This window comes from Aythya ferina, assembly GCF_964211825.1.
Source record: "Aythya ferina genome assembly, chromosome: 3".
Lineage (NCBI taxonomy): Eukaryota > Metazoa > Chordata > Aves > Anseriformes > Anatidae > Aythya > Aythya ferina.
The window spans coordinates 5,276,983-5,296,312 of NC_140298.1; the positions used below are offsets into that span (position 1 = coordinate 5,276,983).

The following is a 19,330-nucleotide window of genomic DNA, read 5'->3' on the forward strand; positions in this document are numbered from 1 at the left end:
GGGGAAAAAACCCACTCTCTGGAGTAACCAAACACCAGATTTCCGCAGTATGAAAGCCATTTTAAGGCACTGTGGTGTGCTTCGTGGTTAGCCCTGCTTCTACTTAATTAGGGACCTAAGTTATAAGTCCACAGCTGCAGGAGAGCAGTAAATAGCTATTGCTGACTTCCTTATTGCCAATATGTACATCATGATTGTAGGGTGAAGAGCAGGGATCTTTTCATAAACGCTGCTTTGTGCAGCAACTGCACTTTGATGTCATAAAAATGCTGTTACATATTTTAAAGTCTTAATTGTGGTCCACTGCGGTGCTGTCAGCTTCCTGGTGAAACACTAAACCTTTCCGTGATTTCTCGGGTACACCAAACACTTCTTTTATTTGCAGATTTCATAACGAAGCCTACATGTGCTGCATCCTCGGCTCTTGTAACGCAGCCTATCTTCGCCGATTTCGGTGCGCCAAGCGACATCAGCAGGCCCTCACACAGTACATGATAGACATGCTGGGGAGGGAGGGGAGCAGGAAAAAGAAAGGCAAAAGAAAAGCCCGGCAGTGTGAAGGGTGCCTGCCTGCTCCATATTGTTCTGATTAGCAGCATCCGCTTGCTTACTGTTATGAACACTCCCTCACTAAACACCCTGGCCAGAAACCCCTTAATTCAGTGCCTGCGACACAGTGTCCCCACACCAGTGTTCCTAGATAACCCCCAGTCCTTGCCCGATCCTCGCTTCAGTTTCTGGATAAGCCCTCCCGCCCCAGCACGTTCTGGCTGTGTGAACGAACCCCACAGCCTCTCTCCCAGCTGCGTTCTCGTGATTGCAGACTACCCAAAATTCAACGTCAGTTTTCTTACATGGATATTTTTAATACCTGATTTTGCTTTTATCACAGCTGTTGCCATCTCAAGGACCTTCCACCCAACCAGTTCGTAGCCTCTTTTTGAGTCTCCCCATGGCAGGCAACACCTCACTGTTACTCTATAACAGGCAAAAATCTGGCTGAAAATGCCTCAAATCTAAATGAAGCTTGAGACCAAAGACTTGTGCCAGGCTCACCTGGCACTGCCAGAACCGTTCCTGCACACAGCCCGGTGCAGTGCTGCCCCTAGCTGATGGCAGGCCCCTGGGGGTGCGGGGACAGACCCTGCGGTACCCACTGTCCCTCCTGAGATGCTGCCGCTTGGCACCGGCGCTGCATCTCATGGCACAGCCACCCGACATCGAGTGCTGCTCCCCTGGGCTGCAGGAGCTGCAGCTACAACCCCACGCTCTGTGCTTTGCAGGTTGGCTGTGTGACCGCAGGCATTCCTTCAGAGCCTGCGCTTTTCTGCAGGTATCTCAGGCAGCACGTAGAGGACAGTGCATGCAAGCTCCCATCCTACTTCATCTGACTAAATAAAAGCCATCTATTCTCACTTAGGCTGAACGGGCTGTCAGGCAAAAGGTCCTAGATTCTGTCCTTTTTACCAGCAACGCACTCAGGGAGGAAAACTAAACATCCCCTGCAAACAGGCTGCTGACCTCAGGTGGTCTTTCTAGACATCCTTGTAACGGAAACAAAGAGCAACGCTAGAAACCACAGAGGGAGGACTTGCAGCTAAGCAGACAGGGGTTGTGCAGTATCCCTGGTAAATGCCAGCACTTTGGAACTTGTCTTGATAAATGGGTTTGTCTGAAGGCGACACAATGGGGACCGATGATGAAACAGTGACAAATGGATTTCCTCCCCAGCAGGAGACAGCTATTGTTTGCCATCTGCACAGCATGTCTCACGGAGGCATATTTTGCAACATGAACACTGAGTTCACGCAAAAAAAAAAAAAAGCCCTGTCTGACAAAGGCAGCTGCCAGAGCAAGATACAACTGGAATAAAGGTAGAGAAGAGGACAACAGCCGTTTGTAGGAGTCCTAGACCCCAAAGAATATCATGGGGAAGGAGAGGATGGCTTCGAGCTCATACAGCTGCATTTCCAAGCAAGCAGAGCAATTGGAACCAGCCTCAATACCTCGGTGTTTGGACAAGGGGGGACGTTGCCAACACATGGGGAGTGCAGGAGAAAAGCTGTCCGGGATACGGGAGATGAGTTAAGACACATCTAATTGAGTTGGCAGTAGGAAGCAACAAGGGGGGAGAGACTTGGGAAGCAATTATAAATTTGCAGTTTGCAGGGGACAATAGCCAAATCAGTGACACGGGAGAAGAAAGAGACTTGCCACAACCAAATTGCCAGGTTGTTTCACAGTGACACCCAAACCCGCTTGGTTATGTCTTGACTTTCAGTGAGGGTGCTCTGGGTGTCTGTGCCTGGAGGCAGCTCTGCTGGCAGCGTCTGCAGCTCTTCAGAAGGGCTGGGGGCAGGAAGCTCCCGCCTGGGAGGAGCTCAAGATCTCCCCAGGAATTAACACTTCTCCCGCTCTGAATACAAAGGAGGAGATCAAACTTCTGTTCTCTAAGAGCAAAGAAAAAGCCAATAAAAGAGAGCAACTACACAAATTTATTCTCCTTCACTCTACGCTGTCCTGAGATTAATAAAGGCAAGAACACATTGGGATAAATTAGAGACTGTACAGACACGTTTTAAAAACCTGGTTATCATTTGGCACGCACAGCAGAATTCAAAGCTTTATGTGACTTTCCTGAAGAGAGCTTCCCGCGGATCACCGAAGATAAAGAAGGGGTTCAAATGCTAGGCAATGAGCACAGCCAATGCAACAAGCCACTAAATGAAGCAAAATTCATCAAAAAAGGATCAGGTATGCTATGGGCTGCTTTGGATTTTAAACAAGCAAACAAACACATTTCTGCTTGGTTGACTCGTTTTCATGTTTGCATATCCAGCATGACTGGATACACATGCTGCAAGGCTCTTGCTGGCACTGTTTGTCACTGGGCTATTAGAAGGTCACCAGAATGTACTGAAAGACAGTCTGAGAACATAAACCATGAAACTGGTGACATTTTTCAAGTACAAGGTTTTCACTTCACTTCTAAAATCAGATAGTTCCTAATTCTGCCACAATTTTTCTGTGTCACCTACAGGCTGGTGGCTTAATTTCTCTTGTAAGCCTTCTGTGCGTTAATAACGTGCAGCTAACGCTATTTTCCAACAGATTGTCTGCCCGTCGTGTCTGCTGACTTTGTGAAGCTCTCAAGGCCAGAAACCATCCTCAATTTCAAAAATATACCATTAAGCAGAGGAGGCCACCACGTCAACTGGAGTCCACAGAAACAAATAAACCTTAAAAACAAACCAACCCAAACTCCCTCAATCTATGGTACACGATTTAAAGCACATACAGCAATAAAACTGTTGTAGCAACTGGCAGCACGAGTGGCAGCTTATCTTCTCCATTCACGAAGCCACACAGAAAGACATCTCTGCTGCTTTTATTTCTTCTGAGAAATAAAAATAAGAATTAAAAAAAACTTCAAAAACTTTTATGGGAAAGACCAGCAATTGTAGTCAAAACCAAAACAAAAGATACAGCCAGCAACGTTATGTGGGGCTGTGATCCGCATGCCGTTTTGATGAATCATGTTGGAGATGGAACTGGCCATAACTGTAAAAGCATTGTTATGATCTAGCTTATGAAATTGTAAGTTAGTGAAACTGTCTCCATCCACGGACAAGTGTAGCTGCTGGACAGTTTTTAGCATAACCAAAGGCCCGTTGAAGGCACACTAACTCCCGAGCTCCTAAAGGGCTGCTGCACAGTAGTTCACGCAGAGGTTATCCTGCCAGTGGTATTTAGACTAGATGCGAGTGAGTACTTATATACCCACCTACAGGCACGGACTTGTGGATACCCCCAAATTACTGACTGACTGACTCAGGAGGTAACATTTCTGGAAATAATGATTCAGTGCAGTGGGGTGACTGGACAAATCTGTTCCCTCCCACCAAACCCAACACACAGACACCCATAACCTCAGGTCTGTGGTATTTCTCTCTTTGGAAGCATGCAGAAATGTTGGGAGTGTTCAAATATCTTTAAACTGCGTAGCAGATCTTATCTGCTGTGCCGCATGCAGCACCCAATGCTGGCAGGCTACCTGGAAATACCATTCCCTTGGATTAAACATCCACTGTCCAAAAAAGTCAGGTTTTCTTCCCCTCCCCTAAAACTGCAGTGAAGCCTATAGACAGTTCTTCATTAGCTAAAGTTTTAAAACACTGCAGTAGCTTCAGTGTGCCTTAAGCAGACCATGTTCATTTAATCTCTCAAAGGACCCAGGTTTCTAAAACACATTTATGATCCAAACGAATCCCTCCAAGTTCTTACAATGTGCTTTCTTTTACCTTACATAGTACAGGAGCATTTGCAGGCTGAAATCCCATTTGTGACCTAGATTTCTGGCACGTCCACATAACAAAATCTACTTTTCAAAGAACGGAGAAAGTTTTACATTTATTCCTTGACAAGTGCAACTAGAAGGCATCAGAATGATTGGAGCTTAAAAAACAAACCAAAAACAAATAAATAATCTCAACTCCTTGAAGCAAACACACCTCTAAATCCACTAGTTTAGGAAGAACACAGTAACATGTGTCCAGCTCTAATAAATAGGATTTAGGATAAGAATCTATGGTTTAAGAAGCAAAGGAAATGTTGCAGTTACACCTGGGATGAATTTGGTTCAACAGCCCACTTATCTGTGTGTGGAAGTTAAACAACTCCCCTTAAACAGCAGGTTATCGAGCAGAAATCAGCAACACCTGTTACATTTGTAAAATAACAATAACAAGCTGAGATGCTGTTCATTTACGGTAAGAAGAATGCCAACTTTGCCAAGATTTGTTTTGGCCGCCGGTAAATCTATGTCTAATAGGCAAGTGATGCATTTCATGGAAAATAAACTGCACCTGGATTTGAGTCATACCTTGTCCCCTTGAAAACCTGTCATATCCTCCCACTTAAATGTCTCTGATACAATAAACACATGAGCATAAACAAGGCCCTGACTCCTTTGCTCTGTCTCTCTCTTCGTTCCAGACAGGAAACATAAAACAGCTAACAGCCCAAGATGCATGAAACCATTTCTAAAGCTACTTTGGGCCATTTGTTTAATGTCATCCAGGATCTCTTTTGTGCACCGGACAATTTTCCTACCATGTGTTCCCTTATTGTGTTACCTGCTGGTGGATTTCCACTCAGAACTAGTCGCAGAATCGAGAGCGCAGCCAGTGTCTCTCTGCTGAGGGTGCCTGATCCTGCACCACTGCAGTAAAGGGGAGCTTCAAAAGGGACAGATGGTGCAGGTGGACTCATAAAATGTAGGCACATTAATATTGTTGCAGTGAGAACTATGTGAAATATGTGAAAACGTTTGCACGTGGACGAGAACACACATCATTTGGGAGATGCTGCTCGCTGGTATTGCTGGCCATGACTCACACAGGTATGAACTGCCTTCCCTCTGTCTCTGAAGGTGGTACTCATGACTGGCCCTTTGCAGGAAGTTAGGAGAAGCAACGATAGAAACACATATAACGAATGTATAAGCAATGTATGGGGAAAGGGCAGTGGCTGAAGCTGATGTCAGGATCTCCTGACACCTACAGACACCTGCATCCATGGGCTTGGTCAAGTGGCTTTTCCACATCTCATTGCAACAGAGACAAGGAAACGGCGCTGCTCCCAGACCAAGATGCCTGCAGAGGAATGTGAGCAGTGTTTTCAAGAGTTTCTCTGGTAGAGTAGCAGAGGTCACGCACATACTAAGCACATGGAAAACCCTTGGTTTCAAAAGGCCCCTCCTATTAGCTCCCACTCCCCCCGGCAGTGAGCAAACTCCTGTGCTACAGGGATTGTTGATATATAAAAACTCTCGCTGCTATTTTAGGTTTCAAGTGTTTTATTGGCATCACTCAGCCAATTTTCCCCCTTTCCCTGTCATGTGTCACACCACAAGGCAGGTGCAAGGCTTGCAGAATTTCAAGCTTTCACGTTTAGCATATTTTTCCCTTCATTTATACATTGACATTTCCATATAGGATCTACGCATGCTGACACACCTGAAAATGAGTAACTAGATCCCTTTTCCACATTTAATGAGTGCTTCCCTCATTATTCTCCTTCCTGTAGGGCCACACAGGTTTCCCTTTTATGTCTATAAAAGGGAAAATTAAAATGACTCAAAGTCACTTTAGTAATCCCCAGACCACCCATGTCATTAGCACTAGTCCTCTAGCAAATGCCCCATTTGAAGGGGTTCTATGTCACTCGCAATAATTTAGGTGCAAGACAGACTATAAAACCTCCTAGACTCACCAGCAGACATACTCACTGGTGGTAATGGTACACTGCAACACTCCCATAACTCAGGATAAAATACAGCAGTTCTCCTAACAAGTCACAAACACTGGACTATAGTTTCCCTAAAGCAGCATGCAGGTTATTTTGTTTTGTTTATTACATCTTTCCTACATACCAATGATTTTTCTTGAGCTTGCTGGCTCCTTCCTCAATTCTGTTTTTGTTTTCAGATTCTTCACATCCTCCCAACAATGCATACAAATGGAAAAAAAAAAAAAAAAGAGACAAAAAAAAAAAAAAGTTTACTGCCTAGTTCAGAGAAGAGATTGCCTGGACATTGGTTGTGCATGTATAACTGACTGCCGAAGTAATGTCAGAGCAACCAGGGAACAGGGTGACCTGGAAGAATGCCTAACCCTTGGGAAGGGAATGTGGGTAGTGATAACAAGGTTATAGAAGGGACAGAAAGGGAAAAGGAGGGCTGGTTTGCTGATATCTGCATATTTATGCAAGTAGTATGGGAAATGAAAAGGAAGAACTGGAAGCATTGGTACAGAACCAAAATTATAGGTTAATTGGCAAAACAGATACAATGGCATAACTCATGTGACAGGAATATCAATACAGAAGGCACAGATTTTTCAGGAAAAGCAAGCAGGAGAAAAAGCCTATTCAGAAATACAAGTTAAATTGCTGAAAGAATGGATAAAAGAGTAAGAAAAATGTTAAGAATCGTATGTGGGTTTAGTAAATACTAAACTTTGAAGATTATGTTTTAGAATTTTTTTTTCCTACTGAAAATCTACTAGCTGTAAAGATTCCCCAAAGGGGAATTTAAGGCTTCCTGATACCTCTTGTAACACCTGTTGTACTGCTACCTTTCCAAAAGGATGGTGTCCAGGGAAGGCAAAAAGGGCAGGCAGAGGAAGCTTGATCTTGATCATTAAGGAGAAACTAAGAGAATCTAAAAGCAAAAGGCAGTTTTGGTGATAATAAACAGTGAGAAAGCAATCAGAGCAAAAAGAGAGAGATTACAGACTGCTAAAATTACCAAATTTATGCTGAGGCTGCTATGATTTGCCCTGGAATGGCTGTGTCTACATGCAGGTATTCACACAGCAATGCTCTGGTTGATTTTGGATGCACAAGGCAGAGTCCGTGAGGGGCTATGATTCAGGTGAAGTTGTGCTCAGCTATTACCTGCTCTAGGTTTTCCTCATGTCCTAATGTGAAAATAACAAACAGTTACAAATATATTACTAATTTTTGTCCACGAATTAATTCCAACAGGGTAGATCATAGCTTCTGTCTAAATAATGTCCAACAAGTATCTGTAACCGTGTCTGCACTTAGTGGTTTTTCAATAACTGCTCTCTACTCTGGGGCATTTGGTCACTGATAGTAGAGGATCACACACAACATCACGTCACCATCATGACGCCTTGAAGGCACAACACTGACATAGAAACTTTTTGAAACTGTGCTTGATAGCTGGTGTGGCAAACAACACTTGTATTCAATGCCAATTCTAAATTATCAGAGGGTCTGATAGAGTTGTTCAAATTATCTCTAGGACCTTTCTCCTTTGCAATAACACTATCAGCAATGGCAATTATTTGTGCTCAGTAAGCAACTTTTCTAATACAAGGAGCACAAAACAAGAAAAAAACCACACCCTAACAACCTAAAAAACAAAACCAAGAAACTGTGTTCCTCCGTGGATCACACTTAAGCAAGTCCAGGCAGGAGTTTAATTTATGACCCATGAACATGCTGTCGTGCTATTTGCAATAACAGTACCTGATTTCCTACAGCAGATCCCGTATCAGCAGATAAATGTCACTTAATCCATTTGCAACAGATATGAAAGAGATTGTGCAAGGTGTTTGACAGAGCAGACAGCAAACTAGGATCCTTTAGAAGGTAAATGAGGAAGTGATTTGATCTGAGCTGCCTTAGCTCTTTAACGTCTGCGATAAGACTACCTGAATTCCTGCCCATTGCTTGAAGATTTTCAGAACATGCATACAGCAGGTTCAAAAGTACACATCTTGTAAGTGCTCTAGCACTACCTGCCTCAATTCCTAAACACAGAGAGCCACATTTGGACTTGTGTTTTATTTGTCTAATCACGGTGACACTGTATGGGCATTTCCTCCATTTACATATCACCATTTACACTGGCCCTATGCCCAGGGTAAGGAGGAAGAGCATTTTCCCATGTCAGTACAGTTATGAGCTTCCGTAATCTTTTAGAAGAATCTCAGGTATTTTCTATCAGTTTTATGATGGTTCTAAACTTCAAAAAGGTAACACTCAAAATCAAAGGTAAGAGGGATTGTGTCTTTCTTAGGGGAAGATGCCACAATGCGGGCAGAGGTGCACTGAGATCACATAAACCACCTCAGAGAGCATTTGTGTCTTTGCACTGTCACGAGCATGTGTGGATGGGTAACATTTCATCCTCTCGTGCAGCAGCTCCATCAGAGGACAAAATGCTGTTTCTATGTTAGGTAAAACCCTATAATAACAACTGACCATCTTCAGGAAGGAGCTTCATTGCAACACACATTGTGGTTGGGGTGCCTTGAGGATAGATTTAACCTTGTCTTGGGATTTACGTAGACCATAATTATCAATGGCATGGCCACAATATATCATTAAAGCTTTGAAAAATTAGTGTTTTTCCTTGTATGCTGGTGACATGCTTTAAGTGGAATAAGACTTATTTTGGACTGAGGCTGTCCATGCAGGACTTGCAGTTGCTCAAGTCACACAGTTACAGTTCCACTCATAAACATCCCATAGAGATAAGCTCTTTCTCAAGTTTTTCCCTTAAAGAATCCACTCTTCAGTCACCATTGCTCGTATCTCTCGACACAACAACACCTCAACTAGAACCAGCACGTTCATGTAAGTGCAAGCTGTTTGCGTGTGACCTGCACAGGGAATGATAGAGCAGAGCAGTGCACACACCCCCAGGTGCTGTTTTGGCTCACTCCTGGAGGCAGAGCAGTGAGAAGCACCAGGCACACAACTCCGTACACCTTCCGTGGGCCGTATCAGGGCCTGGAGGAGTGAGTCACTCTTAACACTACCTTCTGCTAGTGGCAAAGTGACTCAGATAGTAAAGCAGGGAGAGATGCTCATAGCTGAGGCTGTGCTGTATCTATTCTAACATACATTTTGGCTGTTACTCAGAACTACAAGGAACACGCACACACAGAGAGCACAGGCAGACACTGTGCTGATCTGCTGGTATGCCAAATGGCTGGGCATGGTCTCGTGATAACGTGAAAAAATTGCAAGAGCATGCAGGCTGAGAGCTTCAACCTCTGTTCTCTTCTTTTGCCTTGTTGGTAAGCAAAGAGGGATCCAGGAAATGCACCCAATGAGATAGGCCACATTTTCATGAGCATTTTCAGTTATGCTGAAGTGTTGTATGTATCTTGGTATAGACTACCTGCAAATACTAACATAGACAAAACAGAAGAGGCAGACAAACCTTCATAGCTTTTATGCACAATTTCACATTTAGAAGGCACATTTAATGCTTTGTGTTTATATACACAATTCACTGACACAGCTGAAGCCCTGTTCTAAAAAACAAAAACAAAAAACACAAAAATTGAACCTCAGTATTTTTTGATGCACTGCCTTTTAAAGTTTTTTCCTTGCCTGTAGCGTCCATCTTAATCCTCTAACAGCTGCTTAAATGGTCAAAAAAAGGAGAGTCTGATTTGTGTGATCTTCAGTAAAGCTGGTTGGAAAGTGTTTTATTTTTCCTGGGCAAAACTTCAAGGAAAATACAAAATAGTTTTCATCTCAATTTTTCAAAGGAAAAAATTCAATGTTTTGGCTGAAACTCAAATACCAAAATATTTCAACCAAAACCCAAAATATTTCCATTAGGAAATGCTGCTGCATGGTGCCCTGGGAGATGGAATTCCAAGTCTCATACTCTCATTTCCCTTTTTGCCCCATGATACAGCTGATTTCCCTTTTTCCAGACAAGAGCTGCTGCATCACCAAAGTTGTATTTCCTAATTCCTGGGGGGACACACACTAGAGAAATGAATGGGAATCTGAAGCTGCAGAATACCAACAAATTCCCACACCACCCCTGCAGCTTATCCAGATGGAAACACATTTTGAATTTCAAGAACTAGGTTTCAAGAAAAAAGGTTTCCCTGGAAAGCAAGCATTTTTTCAAGGTAAGCTTAATTGAAAACCTGTGATTTCTGTCAACAGGCAGTTTCAAGACAGCTATTTTGTTTCAGTCAGTTGAAAAGATCCTGCTGCTGAACATTATTCCAGATTCCCATACAGCTTGAGTGCAGTTAGATATACCAATGACTTCCAAAGTATTCTAGAAGATCTGAGCACTCCATTTCCATGTGTTTCAACTAAACATCCTGATCCTGCAGATGGCACTTACTATCTCAATCCACACACTTTTCCCCACTGCTTCTATTTTCTTCAGGCTTTGTCAGCAACTGATTGAATCAGGCCAGAGGAGGCCATACAATCTGAGCTGGTCATAGGCATCCGCCAGGGCATCAAGCGCAATGCCTTTGAGTATTGGAGACAGGAATGTCTTTCAGTTTAAACAGGTGCTAGTCTTGCTTCACATTGTGGCATACAACATTGCTACCAGAACTTGGAGCTTCCCCCGGTCCTTAAGGGAGCTTTCAGATGTAGAGGAAGATGAACCCCTTTGCACTTCACTTTGGACTCCTGCCTCCTCACTTAGCTGCATGGCAAGCTAGAAGAGGCTTGTTCTCCAGAGGAGGGAGGGAAACAAAGCATTTATGCAACAGCAGAAAAACTAGCCAGTATGACCTTGGGCATCCAAAAGGCCCAAGGACTAGCAAGGTGGGGAAGCATGACTACACTGAACAGCGAATATCAGTGCTAGAAACTTTGCCTGAGGACTTGTAAGTGAAGCCCAGCCTAGATTCCCTTCCTAGGGACAGAGGTGAGAGGGCTAGGAGACACCTTACCGAACTCATGGTTGGGTTGAATTTGGGCATCTACCCCTGAAGCCCTGACTACAACCAAGACGTTGTCAGTGGGCTCAGCTAATTCCTTTAAGGTCTCATACCATGGAGTCTTGTCTGCTTTGCCCTTCTAATGAAAATGCCGTATTATGGCTCTCTGCCATATCAAGTGATGCAAAAGAAAATTTCTTCCCAAATCTGGTAATCAAATCAGGTTGACCAGCCAGTCATCTGCAAAAAGGGGATTTTATGTACCACATCCAAACACTGGCCTACCTCCAGTGTCATGTCTCCAGCTGGGAAAAATCTGGTGTCTCAGAGGAAAGCAAACAATAAATCCTTCTCAAGTCCTGCAGGCTGAAGCCCTGAAACATGATATTTGGTTATAGTTTCACATTTTGATGGGGTTAGGACACACTGAGACCAGTATAGATCTTTCTATTCTCCCTAAGAAGGGAACAAATACTAACATACCAAATAATTTCTCATTGTTCTTTTTGATTAAAGCACTGGTATGCTTCAGACAGGCACGTAGGGTTTGCTTCCATTGCTTGCATGGAGACACTTAGGGCTGCTCCTCCAGGAGGGCACAAGTGCCTGCACTCTTATGAGCCCTTGCTGACTCTGCAAGCCTCAGCTCAGTCTCTCCAAGACCTTAGGTATTAAGTGCCATTGGAGATGTCTTGTCTGCAGGAGACCAAATCAAGTCCCTAACTTTCACGCTGAGAACCTTAAATGCTGATGAAATAATACTTTTTTCCCCCTTAATTTGTTCCAGGGCTTGCTTAAGTCACTGTTATGAAATTTCACCTTCACTCCAGGCTGAAGCAGTGGGACTTTGACCAGCCATTAGATCTCATTCTGCATGTCAGCAAACTGGAACCATCCCAGTGTCTTCTTGCATGCAAGTGTCTACATGATGCTCAAAGCACCTTAATTTCAGCTAAATACATTGAGGTCTAAAAGCCCCATACTTAAGTTTAGACTCATTTTTGAGGCTCACTTTGAAAATTACACTGACTCACTTCCCAGGAAGAAGGACTGGGCTCTCTTTGCGAGCCTTAACGCTGTGTAGAGAAGGAAAAGCACCGCTAGTGTGTGTTCTTATACACATTCAAAGGTCTCACTCATGCCACAGGATTACACTGGGATTGGAGGCTGAATGGCTCATCTAGCTTTTATATCCACCATAGCGGACACTGAAACTGAGTGAGGACCGACACAGATGATACTTTTAATTTAAAGAAGTAAAGAAATATTTTACAACTATTTCAGCAGATCACGATCTCCCCACCTTCAACAGGTGTTTTCCATCAACCCTAAGCTATTCTTTGGAAATTGAAGTATTTCTTTTCAGACTGATTGGGAGTTGACTGGGGGATATAAAGGGGATAAAGACAAGGAAAGGAACAAAGTTAAAAAAAAAAAAATTCAACACTTCATACAGCCAGACTATGTAGTAGACAGTGACAGTATGAATGACAGTTCCAATCACCATATGCCTTTTAATGTCCATTTCTGTCTGTTGCCTGTATTTAGTCTGCTTTAGATATTCCTTCCTCTAAAACAGCAATAGAGAGGTTTTTGGTTTTTTTGTTTGTTCATTTATTCGCTATCAAAGCATTTCCGTATGTACCAGTTTTGGATACTGTGGCAAACGCTCAGGAGGAGCATGTATATATCCAAGTGATATTAATACACAACAAGAATTAAATTCACATGATAATATAACTTGTGATGTGGTTCTGCAATTTATTGGTAGCTTTAGCCTGGGATATCTTATGAATCTGCAGTTTATCAGGCACCAGGGACTGCCTTGCCCGACTATGCTCCCTTGACTATCTCCCTTGAGTCCCATTTCTTGAAGTACAGTCTAGTCCAATACACTATTAGGAGCAGGATAGTATCCTATTACTTACTCCAGCTATGCTCCTGGAGAGCCAGTCGGGATAGCCTTGAGCCAGGAAAACAAGCTTTTTGTACGGATTCCCCTTACATAGAGTAGGTTTCTGGAGCTCTACAGAGCTCGGGGCCAAGCCTCTCTTCCTACCAGGGAATAAATCCTCACCCAACTCGGACAGGGTGGGGGCTCTTGAGGGCCCCAGTTCAAGGAGATATGCAAGCCTTTGCGTAACAATAAACACATGTGTATATCAACAGGACCATACACATGTTGAAACACTATGTGCATACTCAAATACCTTGCTGAATCAGGGCCACAGTAAATGCATTCTTTTCATAGAAACACTTTTCCATGGACCTGATCCAAAGCCCACTGAGGTCAACAAGAGTCTTTCACTTCAATAGGCTTTGGATCAGACCCCATGAGCATTTCCAACTAAAACCAGCATTGGAATTTTTGCATGCCCATGCATTGAAACAATTTAAGTCTAGTTCACTATAAACCCTAAACTCAAATACTCCTCAACTCTGGGAAAGCCAGGAACGCAAGCTGGATCTTTACTTTGCCCAGGTCCCTCTTTCAAAGACCAATTCAAAAAAAAAAAAAAAAAAAAAAGTTTAGACTCCAACAATCATGAGCCTTAGCAACATCAATACCTGAATCAAGGTCTAAACTTAAAAACAGCTGGAATACCTCTCTGAGGAGAAGAGCTTCATCTGATCTTCCATATAATACTGTAGGTTAAGAAGCGTAAAAACAGTAATTACAAAAGAACAGCTAAAAGACATCTGTTGAGGTATACATTTTACGGTATTCCTATAAAGATAAGAGCTCTATTTCCTAATAGCTGTATAAATCTATAAAGACTTATCTATGATTTCACTGATAGATCACCACTGGAAAAAGAGAGAGAGAGAGGGAAGAGAAAAATCATAAAAGCATTCCACCTGTATTGCTGGCAGATGGCTTATAAATGTCGCACAGACTCAGACCTACTACTGGCTCATACAAGAGGTATTAAATAAACTGCTGAACATCTGCTGGTAAATACACAGCAAACAAGAATGCAACTTAGAGCCAAACATCTGGCGAGTGTGGGCCACATCTCTGCTCATAAACTAAGCAATGTTTTCTGCTAATCATTAACAGAGTTATTGATTTTAGAAGTGTATCACACAGCTATAATTTTGTCAGAGAGTAGACCACATAAGTTGTTCTTTTTCTGGTTGTTTCATTTTGTCTTATTCCAAAAGTCCGTAAATTGACGAGTGGGACAAAAATTATAATTGACATCATCTGTGGGAAATATTTCATAAAACAACAGGCCCAGATGTAGGATTAAAGCCATGTGGTAGTAAAATACCACACTGAAAAAAGTCCAGGTTCCATGATTTCTTACGAAAACAGATGTGCTATTACTCCACTCTACTTGTTTTTCAATGCTTTTTACTCCAAATAATTCTCTCTTTTTTCCTTTTCTTTTTTTTTTTTTTTTTTTTTTTTTCCACAATTGCACTAGGGAGAGATCATAAATTGATTGCAGATGGCAACTTGTACTTCAAAATCCTAACTGTCACAATCTTTGAAATAAAAATAAATGAAACATTTTGTGAAATTATATTGAGCTGTGTTAAAAGTAATGAAGATTATACAAACATATGTCTGTTTGTCATTTATACAGCACCTTCAGGCATGACAACCAAATCTATTAGACAATACTTCCCTCCCTGGAAAGCAGTTATTTTGTAAGTCCAGGATATACTGAAATAAGTACAGAAGGTAACCTATAGTCTGAGCACTCCTTTAGCCAAGCCTCAAGATGGCCTGAACCTCCTGCACCACAGGACCAGGCACGCATGTACTTGATTCCCTCACATACAAAGAGGCAACATGGAAACAAGACAGAACAGTTCCGTGCATCCTGCTTTGCACATCATTTCGTATCAGTACATTCTTGACAAACATATTGTATAAGAGATCCATGAAAGACAGAGGCTTGTATGGTTTGAATCCTAATTTGTCATAGTGCTGCGCAGAATGGCAAACAACTGTATTTCTTACTAAATGACTTACTAACATATGGAGCCTATTATGATGTCACTAATTACAATTCGTTAAGTTCTGAATTTATGCAGTTTCACAATGGACTTGCAGATATTCTCTATTCCCAGTTATCAGAGATTTTGTAAGACCTAACCAAAGAAAGGACAAAACAGGCTCCCATCGTGCGTTGCTTTAATTCCATCAGACAAAGGCTGCTTCCAGGAGAGCTGATGGTGGTTGGTGCTGATGGAGAAGGTTTTGACCAGGTGTCTGCTACAGGGGTTCCTGAAGACAGAAGGAGGGAGAAAAGACACAGATATTCAGAAAAGGAGGTGTTCAGCTCCCATTACACTTCATGGGAGTCTGTGAAACAAATAGCATGGATCAGTTAAAGTCTAGCCCCCCTTCTGTCTAACATAAAGGAATAATAAACCAACAGTAGGGGGTGATTGAAAGGAGCACGAGTGGAAGATTTTGGGGACCACAGAAGTCATTAGAAACCTAGAGCAGGAGCAATGTCAGTGCCCACAATAAGATGAGGGAGCAGACTGAGAAACAGCACTGTTTCTTCTACTAAATAGCTATATCCAAAAAGTTATCAGGGATCCCTTTGTGATTCTCTCTCCCAGGCAAACCCTGCAGAGATTAGCGATCTTTGCCATCTGGCTCTGAGAACTTCATGTCTTTGCTGTGAAATCGTTGCTAATGATGCAGCTTTGAGAGCATCCCTTCTTCAGCGGCAGCAAAACTTGGGCAACTATTCACACAGCAGTCAAGAATCCCTTCTGCCAGAAATGCCACAAGTAACAAGACACAGCTCAAGCCATTAGATACGGTGTACATTAGCTACAATACACAGGACAGTTTTCAGTAACTTAAGCGGTGTTTGAGGGAGAAGGGGTGGGATTGAACTGTTGCTCAGTTGGCTGGAAAAAACTCTTTCGAGCAATATGGGGAAGACTTGGAGGAAGTTCAAATCAGGGTCATTTGCCTTTTGTAACAGATGAGTCTGAAATCCCACGAAGACTGGTACTCCAGAGCATAGAAATTCACAGCTCTAGTAAAGCCTCTGCAGAGGGACAGCGGTTTAATGCATCTTCCTCCCTAAAGTGATCTAGTTCAAAATCTCATTTGAGAAACTCCTTTGCTTTACTCCACCCAGCATTTTGGCCTTTTTGGGTTTAAGCCTTTTATGCTGGATGCTGAGAGTTACGGCAAAACAGCACAACTAGAAGCTCATGGAGAAAGACAGAAAAGTACGCCGGGCAAATGTGAGGACTGCGGTGATAGCCGCATAGCCATACTTACACATATTTCCATGCCTTCTGTGACTCTATCCATCCTCTTCCTCATCTCCCGATTTATTGGGAAATGACACTGTGGATTGCAAGGAGTGTAGCTGCAGCCTTCAAATAAGAAAAGAAGGATTGCTCTGAATGCCCCTGAAAGCTTTGTTCTAACCCACTGTCACGTTGGTGGGCTTTTTCTGTATGTCATCTCTCCTCCCGCTTTTCTCCAAGGAGAGTTTGCATAACTCAACTGACTGTAAAAATTACTTTGACCAGAATATTTACTGATTGTATTTGGTTCTAGGGTCAGCATGGAATACTGAGAACTGCTACTTTTCCTGTAAATAGCTTGCGATTCAAAACAGACAGCTCATTCTTTCTTAATTTGCAATTGTTTCAAACTGAGGCTGGCATCCACCATCAATATTCAGAAGACGCTTCCTCATTGAAAATCTGTTTTCCAAGAGGGAAAAAAAGCGTTGAAGAAAGCACACATTTAATGCAACAAACTGCCTAGATTAAACACAATAGAGGGAGTATTTTTCTGAGTCGATTTTTAAAGCAAACTCCCCTTTAAGGCTGAAACCTGTAACAATTACCTTTTAGCAGTTTCGAAGTCCACAGGAACAGTCAAATAGAATTTCTCTTCCCTAGTTTTGAAAAAGCTTCACTCTCCAGTTACACAATAATTAAGTCCCCAAAAATCTGAACCAGGGGCATAGCACTGTGAAAATCAGGAGATGAAAGGGAGTGGGATTTTTGTTTGTTTGTTTTGTAATTCCAGAAGTAGTAATTTGTTTCCTTCCTCAGTGCCTGCTGTGCTTTGGGCATAATACTCGCAAGTTTTTGTTGTTCAAACTGTGGTAATATTTTAGTACCACCTGAGAGCCTGCACTTGTCTGGTCCACTGCGTCCAGCACAGCAGCCTAAGGAAATAAATCAGAAAGCAGATCAGAAACTATAAAACCAGACAGGAAATTCAGGAGATGTGGATAAGAGTAGGCAGAAAATGATCCATATGAATATATGGCAGAGCAGAGGAAAAGCCTAAAATAAGGCATTTGTCAGCTGACTCCTGGCCCAATTTTTCTACAAGACAACTCCAAGAACTATCTCATGTTTTCCCATAACAGCTCAGGGGCTGAAAATGTCACCCAGAGGAAGGCCTTGTAGTGCTGTGCACTGAGCCAGACCCAGCACAGAGGAATGTCACATTTACTGATGTAGTTGGAGTGTTCAGTGACTTACTGAGTGTTCCAGCCTCCTTTATCACAGGAGTTTTATTCTTTCAAAGCCTACCGTTGTTCCTAAAATGGCCAACAACTTTCCTCAGTGTTCCAGTCCTACTTTTGCATATTGGAAAAAGAGAGGATGTGCTTCAGAGATATTGAATAGGTCAAAGAAACAGGAGAACTGGTAAAAAATTGGAAACAGTAAATTTTGTTCATAAATCAAGATGTGACCTTCACTTAAGAAAGGCTGCATTTGAAGGTTTCCATTCACTTTCTGGGTTTTATTTGTAGCACATAAAAAGCCTAGAAATAGATTTATTTCTCAAACAAATCTTTGGAAGAAGTTTCTAAGCTCACATCAGATGGATCAACAGTCAGTGGGCTACTCCTACCACTGCAATTCCAGATCTCGCTTCATAGGTGCTATCTCATTCCACTGCTAGCATTGAGGAAGGAGTGGAAACGGGGAACCCATTGGGTACTGCAATTAAGATTTCGTTTCATCATTAGCATCCCTGCTGGCATTCCCAGCATAAGCCAAAACCGCCCCACTGTGCTGACTGAAGAAGGTGTGGTTGGTGCTAGAAGATGATTTCAAACATTTGAGATGGATGAAACGGAGCCCATGGCCATTAGCACTGTTGGAGACAATTGTTATTATTAACACCATCTGCAACATGGACAGTTTGGTCTTTGATGAAGGAAGCATGGAGCGGGAGACCACCAGCAGCAGCCTGGAGTGGGAGGAGCAGGGAGGAAACATACCACAGTAGCAGCAGCCGCAGGATTTGTGATCAATAGCTAGGAGGATGGATCTGAACAGGATGTTGCTCGGTTAGCAGCCATACGTGCTCTCGGGCATTGGAAGCTCTACATGCTTTGCTCTGAACAAGGGGAAACAACAATTCTTTGAGATATATTTCTGCTCTGAATTAACTCCAGCCATTGCAACAAATCATAAAGAGATTTGTGTCTATCAGCAGCTGGTCAGAAGTCTCACCAGCAATCAGCAAGAGAAAGTGACATTAGAAAAATCTGCAGCAAGACAAGGCTCTAGCACTGAGAAAAAATGGTAACGTTCAGTTCCATTTAAATGTCCTGAACACCCCGGTACCAGCCGATGAAGGAAGAAAACCAAAACAAGACAGAACAACGCACGTGCAATTCACAGCAAGGTTAGAAGCTACACATAAAGGCACACGCTAATACCGTGGCTCATGTTTCAGGCACCAAAAACTCTTTTGCAACACAGCAGCCTCCGAACTGCTTAAGGAAGAGCACATTTGCCCCAGTTACACGACCTGGTGTTGGCAGGACAGGCAGCACAATCATCAGCACCGCCAGTGCTGTGAAACACTTCCATCTCCTCCTCCCAATGGCAGGAATAAAAGCACTACCTCCTAAAAAGGGGCTAATTTGACCCCACCTTTTCCGTCCTGATGCTGGCCTTTGCAACAGCCACAAGAAGACAGCACTGCCAGAGACAAGGATACCAACCACAACTTCCCCACAGGTGCATTTCAAGCTGCGGCAAGCATTAGCCCTTCCAGCTTGAGGGAGAGCATACAACCCGACTGATCGGGCAGCGGATAACACCGTGTCAGC

The 19,330-nt window shown here is 42.9% G+C and overlaps 1 long non-coding RNA gene across 4 annotated transcripts in view; it reads right to left on the bottom strand.

The window, feature by feature from the left end:
• LOC311433970 overlaps positions 1 to 19,330 on the bottom strand; it is a 130,541-nt gene that overhangs the window by 26,955 nt on the left and 84,256 nt on the right. The gene's annotated exons all lie outside the window — the stretch shown is intronic.